At 41.3% G+C, this 21,822-nt stretch overlaps 1 protein-coding gene across 6 annotated transcripts in view; it reads right to left on the bottom strand.

Moving 5' to 3' along the window:
• Inpp4b (inositol polyphosphate-4-phosphatase type II B) overlaps positions 1–21,822 on the bottom strand; it is a 766,439-nt gene that overhangs the window by 193,036 nt on the left and 551,581 nt on the right. The gene's annotated exons all lie outside the window — the stretch shown is intronic.

Below are 21,822 nucleotides of genomic sequence, written 5' to 3'. Positions count from 1 at the left end.
CATCTAAGCCCTGCTGGCTCAGTGTCTCGGGTTAGACACTAATATTCTTTGCTAATGTTCTCTTCTGAAATCTAACTTTATTCTGGGTATTGCTGTTGTATATAATTTAATAAGCACCTTCTGAATACCCCTGTGTTGTTATAAGAAGTGTCAGAAAAAGAAACAAGAATATCAATGTAGTTCATCAAAATGCTAATTAAAGAATGAGTAAGTGGAAATGATGCTCAGGTGTGTTACTAGAGCATGGTGATTTCCCTTCTAATAAAGCAAAACATAGAAATTAAAATGTACCAAAAGAAACTGAGTAAGACAATTCTGGTGCTATTTGTACAACTAACCTCATGTTACAATAAAATAAATAGTATTCACCTAGAAAGAAATGTGATTTATTGTTAAATAATATGCTATATTTCTTACTAAGATAAGAAATCTAATGCTTCATATTAATTTAAAACCAATAAATTAAAGTATCAACTATAGTTTCCAAATCAAAACAGAAGAACACATCAGATATGTGTGTGTGTGCACGCACACATGCACACATGCATGTGTACTGTGGCCTGTGATAGTGTAGAAAACTTATATTAGTGCCAATTCTGAAAAAGTTTTGAATAATTCATTTTATCATTTTCTGCTTAAATATGTCCAACAAGGTGTTACAAGTCATCAATGGCCTATCTCTGAGCAATATCTGTAGTTAAAAGTTAATCAGGACCTTTATTGGTAGTATGAATCACCATTTCCCCTGAAACTGATTACCCACTGATTCATTTCCCCCTGACTTTGATTACCCACTAATTGATTGATTTTCTGGTATGGGAGGTCCTTCTGTCTATGTGTTGCTTTTATTGGTTAATGAATAAAGAAACTGGCTTGGCCTGATAAGGCAGAATATAACTAGGTGGGGAAAACTAAACTGAATGTTGGGAGAAAGAAGGTGGAGTAGAGAAAAGCCATGGAGCCACGGCCAGAGACAGAGACAAGCCACCAGCTGGAGCCTTGCTGGTAGGCCACAAGCCTTGTGGCAAAATATAAAATAATAGAAATGGGTTAACAAAAGATATAAGAGCTAACTGGCAATACGATTAAGTGGTTGGCCAAGCAGTGGTTGAAATAGTTTAATTTCTGTGTGATTATTTCAGGTGTCTGAGTGGCCAGGAAATGAACAAGCAACCCCCTACAACAATTTCCCCCTGAAATTGATTATCCACCACAGATATCTTTTAATTCCCAGAGAAGTGTTTGAACATTTTTGCTTGAGCATAGTTGTAAGCTTGTCTAATTTTAGGAAATGTGGTGCTTGTGCGTAACACCCTGGATTTCTCTCTCCACTAACACACACATTCCAGCTGAAGACTGGAACACCTGGTAAAAGGTTTGCTCTCTTGTAGAGCTGAGTAATAAGAGGATCTGTACCCCAATGTGTGCAACAGAAGAGTGCCTGAGGGTTGGGTTTGCAAATCATGGACGGTTTTGTTTCTCACATTTGTGACTTGGTCCTTCTTTTCCAGACTGGATTTTGAGAGATGATGAAGGTAAGGTGTCCAGCCACTGTCTTACAAAGGTCTCTACTTCTCTCTCCACTTGGACCTGGTGAGAGCACAGCAGGAGGCATGGATAGAGTCTCCATGGCCAGCACATTTAAGACAGTTCTCTCCAGAAATGTTGCTGAAGTGGATAGAAAGACTGGGACACAGGCCAACAATCTATCTTGGCGTCTGTATTTCAGGAGTGTGTGAATGCTCACAGCACCTATAGGAGCTTAGTGCTGCTGTGAAATTTAAAATCCTAATGGTGGGGAACGGAAGAATCCCTGTCGCATTACAAGAGAGTCATCTCGGAATGTAAAGGAAGAATAGACAATGCACAAGGGTGTGTGTGTGTGTGTGTGTGTGTATGTGTGTGTGTGTATGTGTGTCTGCGCGTGCATGTGTGTGTGCATGCATGTGTGTGTGCATATGTGTATGTATATGTGTGCATGTGTGCATTGCGTGCCTGTGTGTGTGCACACGTGCATGCATGTGTGTGTGTGTTTGCGTGCGTGCGTGTGTGTGTGTGTATTTCCGATTCACTGATCTTTTGTTCCCTTTTAAAGTATCTGACTGCTTACTCAATGACTTGGCTGTCAGTTGTGTTTCCTACTTTCTCCCCAGTATCAGTGGTTCTCAACCTTCTAAGGGGCAACACTTTAATACAGTTGCTCACGTTATGGTGACCCCACCAATCCATACAATTATTTTTATTGCTACTTGGTAGCTGTAATTTTTGCTACTGTTATGAATAATAATGTAAATATCTATGCTTCTTATGCCTAGGTGACCCTTATGAAAGGGTCGTTAGATGCTCCCAAAGAATTCACAACCCACAGATTGAGAACAACTACCCTACAGACTTCTTAGATACTGAGTGGAATATAAGGAAGGCTCTTGCTAAAACTACTGACGTTAGAATCCTAGTTTTAATCCCGCCCCCCCCAATCACTTTACATAGGCAGCACTTTGAAGTTCTTAGAAGTGCACGCCCCCATTTGAGATTTGTGACTCACAGAGCTGGATCAGGTTATATACTAAAGAACTGAATCCATGATACCCAAGCCTGTTTCATCCTTTATTGAACGAAAGTACAATGTACATTTTGGGGTCTTAGTTGTTCTACAACACGTTTACACCCAGAGTACAGCCATCAGCACGCTTCTTAGTTGGACAAGCCACAGTTCATGAACCTAAAGGTTGTTTCAAAACAACATGTCTAGAGATAGATGTTTTATTTTGTTTTTCAGATTCAGGACTAAACCCAAAATTTCCTTTATTCTTTATGCCATTCCACAATGCGTTCCAAATGCATGATAAATAGTGTGGCCAGTACCCCAGCATCCATCCTCAGGCAGCAGCTAACTACGCTGTCAACTTGTTTCTCATCACCTGGTTTTTCTAAGCAACAGTAGCTTCCCCAAACTCGGGATGAAAACCCTACTAGATGCTAACTTTTGAAAATGAATTGTTATCTCTTCAAATATATATTGAAGAGCGTTTTGGACTAGGAACCAAGAAACCCCAGATCTACTCCCAGCTCAGCGACAGATTAGCTCCTTTTGAGTTAAGGCATACCACTCTTCTGGGTTCAGCTTAATTCACTGGAACATAGAGTTCAAAGTGCTACTGAAAAAGAAAGCCCTCTGAGCCCCGTGCTCTGCTCACTTCTGGTCCCCTCCACACATGCAGGTGAGCAGCCAGCGTGTTGACACAGATGTGGGAAAAACGCCAGGCATGATCCAGCCTCCCACTTATACCCCATCAGCCCACCGTCTACATTTACCACCAAACAAGCCAAATACCTGCCATACTTGGGGAGTAACTAACAACAAACTTGACTGAAACAAATGCAAAGGTAATCCCAGTGCATCCTAGTAGTTCATGTGACAATGCAATGAGGCTGGAGTAGTAAACACCCATGTGCATCTAGAGAGACCAAGTGCTTTTATGTGGACAATGCCAGCTCATTACCACCAGGGAAAGCACAGGAGAAGAAGAGGGATAAGCTACGCCCCCTACAGCATTTCCATCAGAGCATCAAGTTTCCTTTCCATCATCAAAGGGACTTAAATATTTAATTGTGACAAGGTGTGGAAGGGAAAGAACAAGGAGATTTCATACTAATGTATATGCCCTTCCATTTTAGACAGCCTTTTCACCTGGGCTTTCAGAGATATGGAGTACAATAGGGATGGGGGTCTCAAAAGTCTGACTTTAAAATACAGCCCCTAATGCTTCCTAAAGAAATATTCAGTCTCACAGGCTGAACTACTGAAATATACACATATTTTTGGAAGATAGAAGGAAATGTAAAACAGTCTTTTAATAACACATATTCTCTAAGTTTTTTTCTTCCTACCTATTTTGCTATCCTTTAACAGATCAAAAAGAAAAAGAAAAGAAAAGCGCTTTCTGAAGATGTTAAGCATCAAAATGTAAACAACGCCTCTCCTCCGGAAATGCCACTGCAATGCAAACCAAGCAATGTCTCTGTAAACATCCAGGGGGAAGTCATCATTAGCACTGTCAGGCTGTGTGAATATCAAGCAGTTCTGGTGTCATACCCAGGGATTTGCAGCCGTGAGACATTCTATGCATCTAAGGCATCGAGACAAGCAGCTAGGAAATGAAAATCTCATCCGGACAAGAAAATTAACAAAGGCCATATGTAGCAGACATGGCGAGTCTTTCTGGTGCATATTATTATGCTGTTAGATTAAGCCAGGGAGCATGGAAGTGAAAAGTCCATGTAGGTACAGATAACCGACGACATCCGTATTCTGTATGACATTCTTGGATATTCAAAGCCGCAGAACTCTTCCATGCAAGTATTTAAACAATAGGTCTCAGTCTTATAGCCTACACACTATTATGTCACCCTTGGGATTTGAATCCTTCCTCTTTATGAATTCACCCCGAGAAATACTATGGGATTCGACCTCTCTTCTATGAAGCTCTAACACAATCCAACATATCTGGCTGGGCCCCAATTTCCCAACCTATAGTTTCTACTACCCTTTCTCTTGACCTCATTAGTTTATATTCTATGAATTTTAAACCAAGCCCTCATGTATTAAATCCAAAGTCACTCATATAAGGAGAATTCATTTCTAAAACCCAAGCCCCAAATATCCTATTTCTACCTTTGGTCCACTCCAGTCTGTCACCAGGTCCCAGTGTTTTCTTCCTCCTGGTGTCTCTGGCAGGTTCCCCAGAGCACATCGCAAGCAGTTTCATCTCTTACCTCTAGTTCTACCTCAAAACCCTTCCTCTCACATCCAGTCCACACCAGGTCCTTCCCCTCACATCCCATCCACACCAGGTCCTTCCTCTCACATCCCATCCACACCAGGTCCTTCCCCTCACATCCCATCCACACCAGGTCCTTCCTCTCACATCCCATCCACACCAGGTCCTTCCTCTCTCCTCTCACATCCCATCTGCACCAGGTCCTTCCTTTCACATCCCATCCGCACTAGGTCCTTTGCCCTTACCCTTCTCTTTATTATGTTGTTTTGCTTCTTACATTAAAAGTCCTTATCCATTGTCCAATCTAAACTATAGAGTCTAACCAATATAGTCTGTCTTTTCAGGCTTTATAACAGGAACTGCCAAAGTTTATGGAAAACTTTGAATTTTGATTCATAATGACGTATCTCATCACTAAACAAGTGTTTCTTCATTTTAAAGACTCATTTATGTGTATATGTGTGCCTAAGTGAAGATATGATATAGATATAGATAGAGATAGTGAATTTGTGTGTATGTGTGTGCACTGCATGTGTGCAGTACTCTCAAAGGCTGGAGGAGGGTGTAGGATCCCCTGGAACGATAGCTATAAGCAGCTACTAGACAACTGATGTGGGTGCTGGGAACCCCGATCCTCTGCAAAACCAGCATGCTCTCTTAAGAGCTGAGCATCTCTCAGGCCCTTATCTGGTTTTGAGAGAAAGTTTCCTGTATCCCAGGCTTCCCTTGGACTCACTATGTTATCAGGGATGACTGTGGTTACAAAAGTATGCTACAGTGCCTGGTTTAAGGACTACTGGGATCATGCTGGACAAACATGCAGCATTCGGGACACACCCTTAGTCCCAGAATCCTTAGAGCATGGTTTAGTGGAAAGCACAGTGACTTTGATTAGCATGGGGTTCCGCGGCTACCACAATGGCCTGCTAGGCAATGAATAACTGTGATTAAGAATGGGCAATTGGTCTCTGGTGAAGATCTCCCTTCTATAGAACGTGAATATTGTAAGCATCCTGATTTATGTTGGCAAAGTCAAAAGTTCTTGAGAGTGAGCATAAGTATGCTTTATCATGCAGTTATGAGAACTATTGGCACAGTTGTTATATATATTATAGAATTATTATTTTATATATTATGTTATATATTATGATAGAATTATTGTTATGAAGCTTGGGCTATCAGAAAAGCACATAATAGAAAATTTGGGCACCTGTGTTTCAGACTCACTGGTTTATGAATTGTTACTAAAAAGGTGCCAATCAGATAGGAGAATTCGACTGGCACAAATAAACAAAAGCAAGTTTTACTCTATTCAATTAAAATGCATGATAAATTTCACATTAAAAGCTGTTGGTTTGATGGTAAGTGTGAAGCATAAATGATTTCCTTGAATTCAAGCATGTTGATCAATAGGGTGAGGATACAGGTTGACTTATTAGAAGCAACTTGAAAGTACACTGAAGTTAACAGGATGTTATAATTCGCCAGCTCAATTGCGGTGGGAAGCCATGTGGAGGGCTACTGTATGAACACACATTGAATAAGCTATAAAGTCAGTGCAGAAAGCATGACCACTACAGCGTTTTAGGAATTTAAAAGTAAATAGCACCAGGCATATGAGACGAGAAAGTCAGAATCTCAAATATCAACAAACCAGCAGCTATGAGCTTCCATTTCCCTTCTGATTTTCTGTGACCTAGACTAAACATAGTCCCATTTCCAGAGATTAACCTTAGTGTAGACAGAGTCCAGACCTCTAGAGTTAGCTCAGGATACAGAAGTTAGGACTCCTGATACTCCAAAATCAAGTGTCTTCTCTCTTAACTCTCTCGTGCTCTAGGACCATGTGATCTCGCTATGGTGGGGAGCAGCAATGAAAGTGGATGGAACCGGGTCTCATAGGCTGCTCTAACAGTCCCACGTTCCTGTAAACTGTGATAGGAGAGCACCTCTGGGTGAAGTTGTGACTTTAGCTGTGTGGGACGGTACTCTGTCTCCATCATCTCTCTTCTCCTGTTGCATGGCCCAGAAAGAGGGTGGAATTATACAGAAAAAAAAATGGCTGAATAATAATGATGGAGAATGAACAAGGGGAAGCTACAGGACACAGAGCAGAGCCAGAGAGGTCATGGAGAAGGAGGAAAGGAAAAGGAGCTCTTAATGCTGTTAGCGGGCTCCCAGTAACTATGGGTCTGATGCAGACACGTGTACCAGAGACTCTGAGAAGTGATGTAAGAAGTCGGATCATCAGGAAGGCCTTGGTGTGCTTGGATGGCAGAAAGATGATGACGATAGAGGTGTTTAACTAGGAAATCACTTCCAATGAAAGAGAATTTGAATCTAAAATATACAGAGAGGTCTCAGAACTCTACAACACTGAAACAAGAAAACACACTAAATCATCAATTTACATAAATTCCAGAACACTTACATTTCAAAAGAGGGTGTACAGATGGCAAAATCACGTGGAGATGATATACAGTGGGAGGTGCGGGAGGTTTTGGTAAAAATTAAAACCGCTATAATATGCTACTTCAACAGCTTAGGCAGCCACGAAGACTGCACACTGACCGACACCCTCACATAGTACTGACAAGGACATAGTCCAGCACTTATAGAGCCAAACACGGACTAAGCTAGAAACAAAAATCCTAGATATTTATCTTAGGGAAAGGAACACTTGGGATCACTTTAAAAAGTATACATGAAAAGAATCTAACGGCCTAATTCGTAACTGCCAGATGATGTAAACACCCCAAATAACATTAATATGAATTATTCAACTAACTGTTGTATATCCACAGCATGAAATATTATTTATCATGAAAAAGAAACTTGGTACACACAAAGACTTGTGTGAATTTTACGTATTAGACTGAATGGACCTGATCTTTAAGGCTGAGATACTGTTAGATTCCCAATTGCTCAATTTCTGCTAAAAAATCAAAAATCTTCTAGAAGGGACAACAGATCGATTGGTGATAGAGGTGGATTTGGGTGGTGATCAGAGCTCACAAGCAGCACGGGTGGGAGTGTCCCCTGATGGTGATCAGCTCAGCCCATACTCTGATTCTGGTGCTGTTATGTACATTTAGTTGTGTATTATAACTCACAGAAATGTAAAAAAACACTTGTACTGTAGTGGTTTGTGAAGCTGGATAAATGAGAAAGAAGACAACAATCAACAATCTTCTCTGATAATAAATTAATAAAAAGCAAAACAATAATTTAGTCTGAAAAAAAATTAAAAATCCCTCATCTTAAAGGGGCTTCATTTCCATTTCAACCACCAAATCTAACATTTAATATTTCCTTGGGATGGCAGACTCAAAGTTTGCATTTTATCCATGTACTATGCTCTTAAAGTAAATAAAGACATTAGAAATCTCATATATGAAATTAAAAAAAAACACACCGCAAGTCATCAAAACCAGATAGAAATTGCTCATTCAAGGACACACAATGAATTTGCCACACTAATAACCCAGGATCAGGGCATATGTCAAGTGGTCATCTTCTGCCAAAGAATTCATTGAGACAGAGAGACAAGAAACTATTGCTGGCCTTTTGCTTTGTTTGTGATGTTTTCTTGGTGGTGGTGTTCACTAGAGGGATCAGGATAGGTTGGATGGGAAAGAGGGTTCAGGTGTGGGAAGAGACTATTGAAAGAGAAGGATCGGTATCAAGAATAGAATTACAAGGGGTGAGTACAGAAGCAGTCATTAAAATCGATAAATGTAGACTTATTTAAGGAAAAACAATGGGACAGGTGAATGACTTTACAGGTAAAGGTGCTTGTCACTGTGCCTGATGACTGAGCTTGTGTCCTAAAGCTCACTCCATGGAAGATTAGGTCCTATCCTTAAGTGTTGTCCTCTGAGGTCAACAGCAGTGTTGTGACATGCATGAGTCTACACAGACACACACACACACAAACACACAAACTAGAAAATATAAAAATAAAATCTAAAAGAAAAAATAAGGTGCGGCAGAGTTTTTGTTCATTGCAAAGAACTTTCCATGTGAATGGCTTTCAAAAGTTACAATGGCAATCAAAATGCACTTAGATACTAAAAACCATACATGACAGTCTTGGAGAATTGGAGCACTCGGTTATTAAATGTTGATGATAAGACTATTTAACATTAAGGTTTGAGGTACATAGTTTTAATCAAACTTTTTTTTTATGCTTTTGAGTTTCATGTCAGCTTCTAATAGTAGGAAGGAGTACAAGAGATTTCTCTAAGAATGCCAGAACCAAAAGGTCAGAATTATGGTGTGCGAACATGATTTTAAAGTATAATGTATTTCAAACATGTACAGGCAGAAATTCAATGCGTTTTAAATTATAGGAGACATGTACTTTTAGACTGAACAGCTCTCATGACCTACATTCTCTTGCTTAATTGCTTCTGGATTTGTTTTAAATTCTTCTGTGACTCACTAATAAAATCTTCCAGCTCTCCATATGACATTTTCTGTTCTCTTAGAACTTAGCAACATCTCCCACCAATAATACTTTGAAATTCATAAACATTCTATAGAAACATAAAAATAATGCAAAGTTAATAGGAAATTGTCATTACTTAAAAACACTTGCAATATATATATGATTAATCACTATTCCAGTCACAGGAATGAAACACAGCAAAGCACAACAAGGCTTATCTTTATGGAAATTCCATTCTAGAAACAAACATGCTATATATCAGACGGTCAGATCCCTGGAGGAAAAGCGGAAAGTATAGAAGGATTGAGAAGTGCCATGTTGGGGTTGTTCCCTTATAATCAGGGGTGGATTAATGTCTCTAAAGTAACATTTGAACAAGCACCAAAAGGAAGAAGAGACTGAGCTGTTATCTCCCTGGAGGAAACATTCCAGGAAGCAGAGAGTTCAAAGGTCTTGAAAGTTAACGGTGCTGACATGTTCTGAAAAACAGCACAGATGCCAGGGCACTAGGGGAAAAGGACTAAGAGATCTGTCCTAGTTTCATGGCCATTTCTGTGACCCAATATCCTGACCAAAAGTAACATCAGGGAGAAATGGTCAATTTGGCTAGCAGCTCCAGGTTACGATTATGGGGAAGTCGCAAACTTGGGACCTTTGGACAGTCACACTGTGTCCATGGTCAAGGACAGAGAGAGGCCGTGTTGTGTGGGCACATGCCTTTAATCCCAACACTTGGGAGGTAGAGGCAGGTGGATCTCTGTGATTTCTAAGACAGCCAGAGATACACAGAGAAATTCTATCTTGAGAAATGAAATAAACAGATAGACAGACAGAAAGACAGGTAGGTAGGTAGACAGACAGAAAGAAGATCAGAGAGAAATAATATGTACTAAGGCTGCCTGTTCTCTCTGTCTCTGTCTCTTTTCTTTTCACTCTTAGTTGCTAGCTAAGCTAGGACCTAGCCTAGGGAATGGTGCTACCCACAATGAGCTGGGTCTTTCTATATCGGATCACCAAATCACCTCTACAGACATGCCCACAGGCCAGTCTGATCTAGACAATTCCTCACCAAGCCATCTCCACAGACACGCTCATGGGCCAACCTGATCTAGGTAATTCCTCATTAAGACTTTTGTAGCGGCTTAAATGAAGGCAGACAGAAATTGTAATAATATATACAGCTTTAATTGGGAAAGAGACGTACAGAATCAGAGGTTCCAGCAGAGAACAGGAAAGCAGAAGGGGTGGGGGAGAGCACTCCAGCAATATTTATTAGTAAAAAATATCCTCAGGTGACCCCGCCCTACAAGCAAGGTGATTGGCTTGTGCTACCCCTACAGACTTTTCTCAAGTGATTCTATTTTTCTCAAGTTGAGAATTAAAATAACCAGCATAAGAAGCACATGTGAGTTTTACTACAACCTGGCTCATTTTCACAGACTTAGTAACTTGAAACAGCACTCGACTTTCATAGGTTCTATGGTGGGGAAATCATCAGAGTCCTTTATGAGAGTTTAACCATGTTGAAGTCAAGATGCAGGCTGGGTTTAGCAATCTTTTCCTCTCATGGAGGCTATAGGGAAGAACGTGTTTCCTAAGCATTGGGAGAATGTATGAAGTGCATGAGTGGCTACCCCACTAACAGAGGATGAGAACTGAACTCGTGGACAAAGTGGCCCTCCTATCATTTTCCCAGGTTATACCCACACTCCAGGAGCATGAGTGAGAGAGGCTCATGGAAGGATGAATGGAGAGTTTTTACACTGATAGACAATTGGCAGCTACTGCTTATTACAGATCAGTGACAGCAGATACTCCCTGGAGCACTGCCTAAAACATTGTTAATCTTAACAGGAAGGCATGAACAAGTCTTAGTGTCTGGAAAATACGCTGTGGGAAACTGTCAGATTCTCCCAGTGAGACAAGAGACCAGATAAATCAGCTGAGGAAGAGGAAGAGGTGAGAACGTTCAAGATTTGAGGAATGGCGTGGCGTAAAGCGGTGACCCAGACAGGCAATGAGACTGTGAAGGAATCGCGGGGTGTACAGTAGTGCTGTGCTTTCATAGAAGGTACCCAAGAAATTAGGGTGCATGCCCCCAAAATTCAGCCCTTGAACAAGGAAGTTAGCTGTCTCTGTCTACTCAGTTGCAGAAATGCAGTTATGAGGTAGGTGAGCTAGACATTGGTTTCAGGTAGATTTATTTTTATCAAAAAGAGTAAGTTACAGTTTTAATTAAATGGGTAATTGGATTATATTCTGCTCAATAGGAAATGGGAGACTTGGGAGAAGAGGGTATATGGTTTCTAGAGGATGGACCAGGAAACCTTAGTTGGGCAAAAGGCAGGGGCTGGGAAGGACAAGGATAGGCAGCAGCAATAGTGACTAGGAGTCACAGAGAGACTACTTGGAGTTTTTTAGAAAGATCTAAAACAGTATGCTCACAGTGGAGACCCTGGAGGGAGGGGTTAATGCCATCTGTCAGATAGCCAGAAAGTAACCTTAAGACAGAATGAGCTAGAGAAGAGGGGTAGAAAAGTCCCAAGAGTCCAGCGACTTATGAAGACCACTGACATCAGGGGAAGTCCTGCGGAAACGCTACTGTGTCAAGAGTTAGGAGTCCCACGAGGTGGAGGTGACAGATGAAGTTCATCATCGACATGGGAGAGCCTCAGATGGGTGGAAGTTGAGACCCTCTATTTCAGAAGAGTCGGGTATTATTCAAAGAAAGAGAAGCTAAAGGCAAAGCTGGCTGGGGAGAGCTGGCAAGCGTGTGAGAGTGGACCTCAGATATCAGAATTCAGTCGGAGAGCAGCATCTAGTAAGGGCAGAGTTGAACACAAAAGAGAAAGAATAATACAAGTCCATGAAGATGAAGCCAAGGGGCATCTGGAAATGCCATAGAGTGAGTAAAAACTGTCGTGAAAACACAGACATTGAGTTTAGCCCAAGTGTGCTAGGGTAGGCAGTCTTTGCAATGGAAGGATAGAAAAAAAGGCCTTGTTAAGGACCTGTTTTCTGCCTCTAACTTACTCTGCCATTTTGTCTGAACCCTGCAGTGCTAAATCATCTGGTAGATATTCTAGAAGACAAGTGTGGCTGATTTCACAGCCGAGATGGATTAAATAGAGCCATATAGATTTAGAGGAAGTAGGATGAATATATTGTTTTTATCTGCACCAAACAAGGGTATCAGCAAAAATAAATCAACAGCAAAATTAAATAAACTGTCTTCTACCAGTTTTCTACAGAGTACTCTAGAAGGATGTCTACTCCTTCCAATACTTCTCCCCTCAAGCTGTCATTTCAGACCTCTGACCATAGCAAGCTGCATCTATTAGTAACTGAAAGCTCCTTGCACACCTCTAAGGACACATGTAAGAAAATTAATTTGGCTTTTATCTAGACTGAAATTCAAACAAGAAGAAGATGATCCAACACTATGGTATTAAAATTTGTAATTCAAAAGAGGTTATTATGATCTTCTAAAAATGTTAAGGAATAAAAGAAATGTGTTCCAAATAAAAAGATTCACTTGTTTTAACTAACACCGGGTTTAGCATATTTTCTGTTATTACCAGTTAAGCTCTTAAGTCCTATGAATAGCAGTGCTGACTACAAAGAGTGAAACCTATGGCCCATGCTCACCTTCAGTCTCCCCTGGTTCATCTTGTGGAAACTGAGTCATCACAAGTACTGATGGTTACTTAAGAATGCTAGGGTCAGAAGATTGTCTTGAATTTATGTTAAATGCATCAGTGAAAGCCAAAAGGACACCGTATTATTTTGATTTTGCAGTGTTCATGGGAAACAGCAGCGGTTTGGTTTAGTTCATGACAGCCTGCTCTTAAGCTCTGAGGAATTCTCCTCTTGTTATACTAATTGGTCTTTCCTCAGAGCGAGTCACATCTGGGATGAATTCATCTCTCCACTTTATTTCCTTCCCTGGGTTTCTTCTCCCAGACTGCACTGTCTGTACAGCAGCAGGAGCTCCCATGTGCGTCCCTCTGTGCTGGCTTATGATGTTCTTTATGTGTAGAGAATGTTTCCTTATAAGCTCGTCATCTTCTTCCACTAGAGTACACGCATTATCTACAATGTTCTGGTACATGGTGTGCTTCCAAATTACTGCTGCAGCGAATTCTTTGCTTCCCAAATGCGCCTGTGCAATCGTTCATTATCAAAAAGGATAGGCAAACTTTCTTCTAAAACTCCCTTCAGAGCTGTCAGATCCTTCATTTCCAGAATACTCCCAGCAAGAAGCGTCAGTGCAAAGCATCTTCATCTCTTGTGAAGGGGAGGTCACAGGCATGAGCCGCACAGACAGAATGCCAGGCTCAGTCTCTGAAATGATTACAACTCATTGTCAACTTGTCTGGATTTAGAAACTCCATGTTTCTAAATGCATGTTTGGGGTGTCTGTGAAAATATTTCTGAAAAGATTTCACTCGATGGGAAAGACCACTGTGCTGGTAAAGGACATGGCATGGTCTGGAGTCAGGAACTGGGATGAGTAGAGAAAGCAAGCTGCAACCCAGCATCCACCTGTCTGAGTTGATTAGAGAAAGCAGCATCCCGGCAGCCACCTGTCTGTGCTTCCTGACTGTGGGTGCGAAGTGAACAGCTGTGCCACCTTCTTTTGCCATGTCTCCCCTAGGAAGATAACCTGCTCTCAACTGTCAAGCAAAATCAACTCTCCCTTAAGCTGCTTCTGTCAGGCATGTATCACAGTACCAAAACGAAAATCAAGACCTACGACACCCTTTCTGTGGGTCGCACAGACCATCACCGCCAGTAAGGATTGTGTTCATTTCTATCCTGGAATTTCAATTCTGATGCCTGTTTTGACTCTGCTGTCTTGAAAGCACACTGGTCTCTGTAAGTGACCTCGTTCTTCACAATGTCAGTGAATTGTGTTCTGTAGGTCTGAGTATCACATCAGTTGCTTTCAGAGGTGGAGTAATGGTGATGTTTGGGTTGTTGCTAGTAATGAGGAAACACATATGATACAAGAACATTGCCTGAAATTATTTAAAGAACTATAGCAAAATCTAATAACATTCATTTCAATCTAGAGAAACAGCAAATAACAAACCCACATCAACTTGGGAGCTCGGAACACATCAATTCATCTCAGAGTTCTGGAAGCTGGGTGTTAGGGTTCTCTCATTGTGGCTTGCAGTAGCTGCCTTGAGATGTGTCCTCACATGGGGGAGAGGAAACAAGTTCTTAGCACCTTTAATGTGAGTGAAAATGCCAAAAAGCCCTCTTCCCATGAATCCACAAAGCTGGAACCATTTGCCCAAATCCCCATCTTCAAGTTTAGCATGTGAATCGGAATAGGCACAGACAGTGAGCCCCTAGCAAACTTCAAACACTCAAACTTTTAAAATTACCAGAAAATAACTTAATTTTGGTCACTAAACATTATTTTTATATCATAAAAATCTCCTTAAAATCAGATTTTTAGAAATCTGGGAAGTCTTATCATACTGTGGCTTTAAGTGCTTGATCTGGTCCACCTTCTTTCAAATATAAATCTCTTCTTGCACGTTGCAAAATCCTGCAACTAACAAGTTGTCTTCTTTCAAAAAGAATTGAACCAGGAGGCTGGCCAAGTGGAAAACATTCTATAGGCTTTTGGCTGTGTTGTTTGTCCATGAGAACTATTGCTATTTCAGATGTAGCCGGTAATTTCTCCCTAAAAGAGAGGGAATGCCTGGACCCACTCAGTGGAATTTTATAGCAAAGTGAACTCAGATAATTACATACACATTGTTACCTTAGGATGTGGTGTTTCTAAGCAATATCTGGTCATGATTCTGGAGCAAAGGAATGGGAGTGAGACGGCAAATGTGACAGTAGCCCTGTACCTGCACCTGGCTGCACTGTGGCCGTCCACTGCATAGTCCCACCACCATAACTGCAGCTACTCTTACCACCATGGCTTCTCTGTGACGATGGACAGAAGCCTTAGACTGACATTTCTGCCTGTCAGAGCAGATCTATCAACAGGGGCAAGGATAATGGAAGAGTCACGGGAAGACACAAGGCCTGGGATTCTGGAGATGACTTATTATTCGTATTATTCTTTTTTTATGCATCAAAATCGACTACAAAGAGTAAACGTAAAAAATACATAACCTAAGAGTAACTATTAAATGCATGAGTGTTCATTACCCTAATCGGGAGACACGCTGATCAATATCATGTCCCTAAGAACGTACAGAGCAGACATTTGGAAACTCCTTGTACAATATAAAGGAACTAACATAGTCAGTCCTGTGATGGTCAGTATTTGCTTGTGTCTCCTGCCTCTGAGGCCCATTTAGGAGATGCAGATTCAAAGAATGATGCTACGAGGAGTCTTGGGACACTATGCTTCTTGGAGAGTCACTACTTTGGCTCATCATTCCCAGGGGTTACTCTGTTGTTAGAGGAGCAATCTCACTTTTTCCTGTATGGCCTGATACTCACAACCATGTATAAACAACATGCATGTGGTACCATAAATTCTGTATCTGATTATATTGTAAAACATAACAAATGTCTATGTATGTAAGTACAAAATTCTCTGGAAAATGTTAAATGCATCAAGCATGGAGGTGCGGTAGCCTGAGAGAATTGTTGGGAGAGGCGCATAACATGAGGGACAACAGGTGCGGAGGACAAGAAGGACATACGGGAGAGGGCTTGGCAATGGCTTACTCCTGCTTATACATTATACTTGTTAGTGAATTAAAATAACAATTCTCTCCTGGCTTTCCATTTTAACTCGCATCTTAGATGGAATAGCATGAGCATACCACACATCATTATTCTCAGTTACTTCTGCAGAAAGAAGGTGGCCCTAGCAGAGTTAGCATTGTAACTCTTTAAATATGACTAGGTTCATTTTCAGCCATACCAGTTAAATTGTCTTCAGTAGGAAATTATCATTTCTGTATTATCATTATGTGTTTTATATGAAACATTCGGTTCTTTCTTTTATATTCAAAATACTCTCTTCTGTTATTTTCTAATGAATCAGTGTGCTACAGACTGGTTATTTTTTTGTTTGTTGTTTGTTTGCTTTGGGACTGGGATTTTTCTTTTTATTTATTTATTTTTTTCTTTCTTTCTTTCTTTTTTTTTTTTTTTTTTTGAGACAGAGTTTCTTTGTGTAGTCCTGGCTGGCCTGAAACTCACTTTGTAGACCAGGCTAGTTCTCAAATTCATAGAGATCTACAAACTCTGCGTCCTGAGTGCTGGGGTTAAAGGCATGGACCACCATCACCCAGATTATTACAGATCTTTTTAAAGAGCACTTAACAAATGCTTCCTAGAATATCCTCTTATCACTGAACATTAAGACTTTGGCCATGATTTATCTCATCTTAATCGTAAAGATATCACCTTGACTATAATTTTAGCTACCTTCCTGGGCTACAGGGAGTGTCAATGATTATTTTTGTCATTTTTTTCATTATTGTAAACTTCAGTCATTTAAGTGGATAAAATTCAAAACTAAACTTAGATTCTTCATCTTTAGAACCAGCTTTCGCAGCTTCCAACATCAGCAGCAACGGCAGTTCCGCAAACCAAGTCAACAAAACATCAACAACAGCAACAACCTTGCATTCATTTTACTGTCTCTTTCTCTCCTATCTCACCCCCATCCTGTCACCAAATTAAGTTTGTCCTTTTTGGAAAATGAATCCAGAATGAGATTCTGTCTTACCATCTCCAAACTACTTCTTTATTGCCAACTTCCAACAGCTCACTTGACTTGATATGGTAGCTTCCCACTGGTCCTCATTCACCGCTTCCCTGCTTTTGCTCTCCTGAAGTATCTGTAATCATAACCTGGAGTCTAGTCTTGCCATTTGTCTCCTCAGACCCCTACTATAGCTCTGGCTTTACTCTTAGTGCAAGATAATGAATGTGGCAGGGCCTTCACCCATCCACCAACTGGACGTTAGTACTCCCTTGGTCTCATTTCCTTGGTTCTACGGCTTGCCCAACTCACTCCAACACTTGCTGCTTAGGCCTCTGCTACTCCTGGCACACAACAGACAGACTCCTTCAAGAGCTTCCTATGACTTATGGTTCACCTGGAAAGAGCATCAACACCACCATCGCCAGTGTCGGGCTTAGATCTGCATCATGGTTTTTCTCAATGTTAATTCTGCTCAAATTGTCTTTCCAATGAAACTTACACTGAAGTCTCAAGACTCAAGTGACAAAATGTGAGGACAGAGTAGGACAAAAGAAAGAAGGCATTCATCAGTCTAGGGTCATTTAAATCCCATTTTAAAAAGACAGGAAATAAATGTGGTCTCAGTTTTATGGGATACTCAGATTGATGATCGTGACAGCAATAGTGGCCAGTGTTCATTACAGACTATGTAACAGGCACTATTTCAGCTGCATTGTGTGTATTTTTAAAAAATTGTAAAATATATGCTATTCTTCACCCCATTATAGGTGATATTTGTGAGACTTCCTGAGAATCCAAACTAGTCCCTCTGTTTCTCTCTTCTTACGACTTGTTTACTGAATCAGTGTGCAGCCCTGCAGTTGCCCCAGATCCTCATGACTTCTGTGGATGTGGCAACCGAACACAGATGACTCAGAGAGTAAAGAGAAAACTCTCCCCGAGCGACCATTCATGTGTTACTATAAAACATCGCTCTGCGCTCCGCTTCCAGGCTCTCTTACAGCTTCAATGAGTGACCCAGATCCTCTGCTTAAAACCAATTGCACATAATGTATCTTGGAAGTTCCCATCTTCCTTTCCGCCTCTCCTCCCTGTAGGAGGGCACAGGGCAGGAAGTGGGCAAGGCTCCCTTTGAAGTCTGATCTGAAAGGTGCAAAAATGGGAACACTCTACAGGGACGACACATTCCCATCTCTAGTCACCCTGATCATGAAATTCAAAGGAAACTTTTTCTGTATCATTTCATATTCATGACTGGGCATTTTTAAATTCAACGAATTCAAAGACACGACAAAGACAGTCTTTCAGGGGATATTATAATCCCATAACAAATATTGTAAAAGCAGTTATATGCATTTCCACTGCTTTCCTCTTCCTACAAGCTTCATGCAGCTTACATTTCCTCCCTGTCTATTCTTTAAGCGATCTTGTCATGAAGAAAATAGTATCAGTTGAGAACTATTTGCTTCATGATGTGGTGAAGGTGTTGGGGACTGAGAGATGACATGGGAGAAGAGGAGGGAGAAACATCCTTGTGATCAAATGATGACATTATTCATTTTACCTGGCCCCGGAATTTATGATTTAGCTCCTCTCATTGGTGTTATTGTTGCTCGACAGGTTGGGAAATTTAAGCAAAGTAATTAGTTCCTGGCGACAACGATGCCTTTCATTATAGTTGCAGCTAATCCCTTCGTGCTCTTAAAGGCCAATGCCCTTGTGCCCTGCAGAAATCCATCCGTACTGGAACCAGTGCCAAATCTCAATAGCCAAGACATTTAGTGTCCGTGGGCAATTTGCCCAAGAAGGAAACACAAGAGCCCTTGGAGACCATCTCTCCTATTTACCATGTAAGCCCCTGAGAAATCTTAAATTTGATTTTAGATAAGAAAACAGTATTTTTTTTTCCATGCAAACCTAATAAGTTCCGAGTACTTTGATCAGGGAACCCAGTGGCTCACTCACCTAATTGTCTGCTGGGCTGAAAGCAAACATCTCCCACTGTAACACAGCACTGCGGAAAACAAGCCTGCTACACTGGTTTTAACTGTGTTTATTTACGCGTGTATTTATTTTGTGGTACTGAGGATGGACCACGGGGCCTTGTGCACACTAAACGAACGTGTTCAGCCTGCATGAGAGAGCAAATGCAACGGCTCAGAAAGGTTAGTTTGCTAGGCCTGCTTCCCCCTTCCAGCACGTGGGTACATGGACTGAAATTGAGGTTGTCAGGATTAGCATCGAGCACCTTCTCACAGTGAAGCCACTCACTAGCCTCTGAGCTATGGTTCCTCTAGGGGATAGCCACGCTGCATTCCACAGAAGCAGGAAAGTGAGTCAACACAGGGGTCCTGAACTTCAAGAACTTGTCTGGGGAAACAAGCTGTACAGAAAAAAGAAAGTTTTATCTATGTTCCCAGGGACCAGTTTCAATCCCTCTCACATGTGAATATGAAATAGGACTGGTACTTTTATCATCAGAAAATCCAAAGATAGCCTCACTGGGCATCCAGTTATAAGCTGGTGATATTCTTTGGCCACCGAGACTGTGGACTAGGAATGGTGACCTCAAAGGAAAGACAAGAAGAAAGTCATTGATCGAAGGAAACTGAGGAGTCAGTGGAAAGCCATGGGCATGGCTGGTGACTTGACCTTACTGAGACCATGCCTGGATTGTTCCAGGTTTCCTAGGGGGATAAGAGAATTTGGGGTAAAGGCCATGACATGAAAACCAGAGTAGTGAGTCAGCTAGGCCATATTCCACCATCACAGATAAGACTCTGTGCTCATCTAAGCTGAACACAGGGAACAGGGGACAAACAGAGAGCACAGAAGTGTAGAACTCTGATCCCATGCTAGGAAAGTGCTTGGTGACTATACCATGCACATATGAAGCAAGAGTAATGGCCAAAGTGGCCTATGTAGCTAACATGAAGCTGAAATGCAGGCATCCCTGGAAGATGGAGAAGCGTCTGTGCCTGCCTGAAGCTTCTGTATTCATGTGTGCCTAGTTATGCACACTGTGCATAGGAGGCCCTGGGATCCCACACAGGATAGGAGCAACCTGGTCTTAAGGAGAAAAATACATAATCAGATAGAAATTTCAAGAAGAAAGAGTTAGATTGGGGTGAGTTTCTGGCCCTGCGGCGCCAGCCTGGGAAGGGGAGCTCAGAGGTTCCTTGGCCCCCTATCCTTCTTGAGCTCTCTGCAGGGCCTCCACTCCCTGCATACCGCCTCTTTCTTCCTAGCCCATCCAGCTTCCATCCAGAACCCTCCCCACTTCGGCCCCACTGCCCTCTTTCGGCATATAACATCACCCAGCCCAGCCTGTCTGGGCACTGGGTCCGAATCCTCAGGGCACCCAAGCGAGCGGGAGTCCCTTTGCTTCTATGGCCTGCCTGCACCAAGCAGGGTAGGCGCTTTGTTTGCGAGCTGCCCAACCAGCACAGAGACCTGATCTCTAGGCACCAGGAGAGACAACATTGGGGAGAGCCAGCGTTGGGTAGGCAAGGAGACCTGATCCGGTAAAGAAGATCCATAAGGGAGCATTTGGAAGAAGAGATGGGCAGACGCCAAGGCAAGAATTCACCCAACAAGCTGAAAAGCAACATGAAGCCACCAGAAACCAGCGACCTCACAACGGGAGGACATGAACACCTTAATCAAGAAGAAGTAGAAAACACTGACTTCATGAAAGTGATTGACGCCCTTAAACAGCATGTAAAAAAGGCCCTTATAGAAATGGATGAGAAATATAACAGAAAATTTGAAGAATTGAATAAATCAGTGAATGATACCCTAGAAAACCAAGGAAAAACAATCAAACAGATAATGGAAACCAGTGCAAGACTTGAAAACTGAAATGGAGGCAAAGAAGAAAACACAAACAAAGGGCCGGCTGGACATGGAAAATTTAAGTAAACAAACAGAGTCTACAGAAACAAGCATAACCAACAGAATACAAGAGTTAGAAGAAAGAATCTCAGATACTGAAGATACCATAGAGAAAATAAACACACTGATCAAAGAAAACAGCAAGTCCAACAAACTCTCATCACAAAATATTCAGGAAACATGGGACACAATAAAAAGACCAAACCTAAGAATAATAGGAGTAGAAGAAGGAGAAGAAGTGCAGCTCAATGGTCCAGAAAATATATTTAATAAAATTATAGAAGAAAACTTTCCCAACCTAAAGAAAGATATACCTATGAAGGTTCAAGAAGCATACAGAACACCAAATAGTCTGGATCAAAAAAAAAAAAAAAACATCCCCTCGCCATATAATTATCAAAACACAAAGCATACAGAATAAGGAAAGAATATTAAGAGCTGCAAAGGAAAAAGGCCAAATTACTTATAAAGGTAAACCTATCAGACTTACACCTGACTTCTCGATGGAAACTATGAAAGCCAGAAGGTCCTGGATAGATGTACTGCAGAAACTGAGAGACCATGGATGCAAGCCAAGATTACTATACCCAGCCAAGCTTTCGTTCACTATAAATGGAGAAAATAAAATTTTCCTGGATAAAAACAAATTTAAACAATACACAGCCACAAATCCAGCCTTACAGAAAGTAATAGAAGGAAAATCACTAACCAAGGAGTCCAACAATGACCACAATAACTCAGACATCTAGAGACCCTTCACCAACACAAATCAAAGAAGGGAAACACACAAACTGTACGACTAAAAAAATGACCGGAGTTAACAACCACTGGTCATTAATATCATTTAATGTCAATGGACTCAACTCACCTATTAAAAGGCACAGGCTAAGAGATTGGATACAAAAACAGGATCCAACATTCTGCTGTTTACAAGAAACACACCTCAACCACAAAGACAGGCACCTACTCAGAGTAAAGGGCTGGGAAAAGGCTTATCA

This window comes from Microtus oregoni, unplaced genomic scaffold (genome assembly GCF_018167655.1).
Source record: "Microtus oregoni isolate MIOR12 unplaced genomic scaffold, Mior012 000014F_ref0000157, whole genome shotgun sequence".
Lineage (NCBI taxonomy): Eukaryota > Metazoa > Chordata > Mammalia > Rodentia > Cricetidae > Microtus > Microtus oregoni.
The sequence above is the reverse complement of the archived record's forward strand: the minus strand, read 5'-3'. Positions and strand labels throughout refer to the sequence as shown.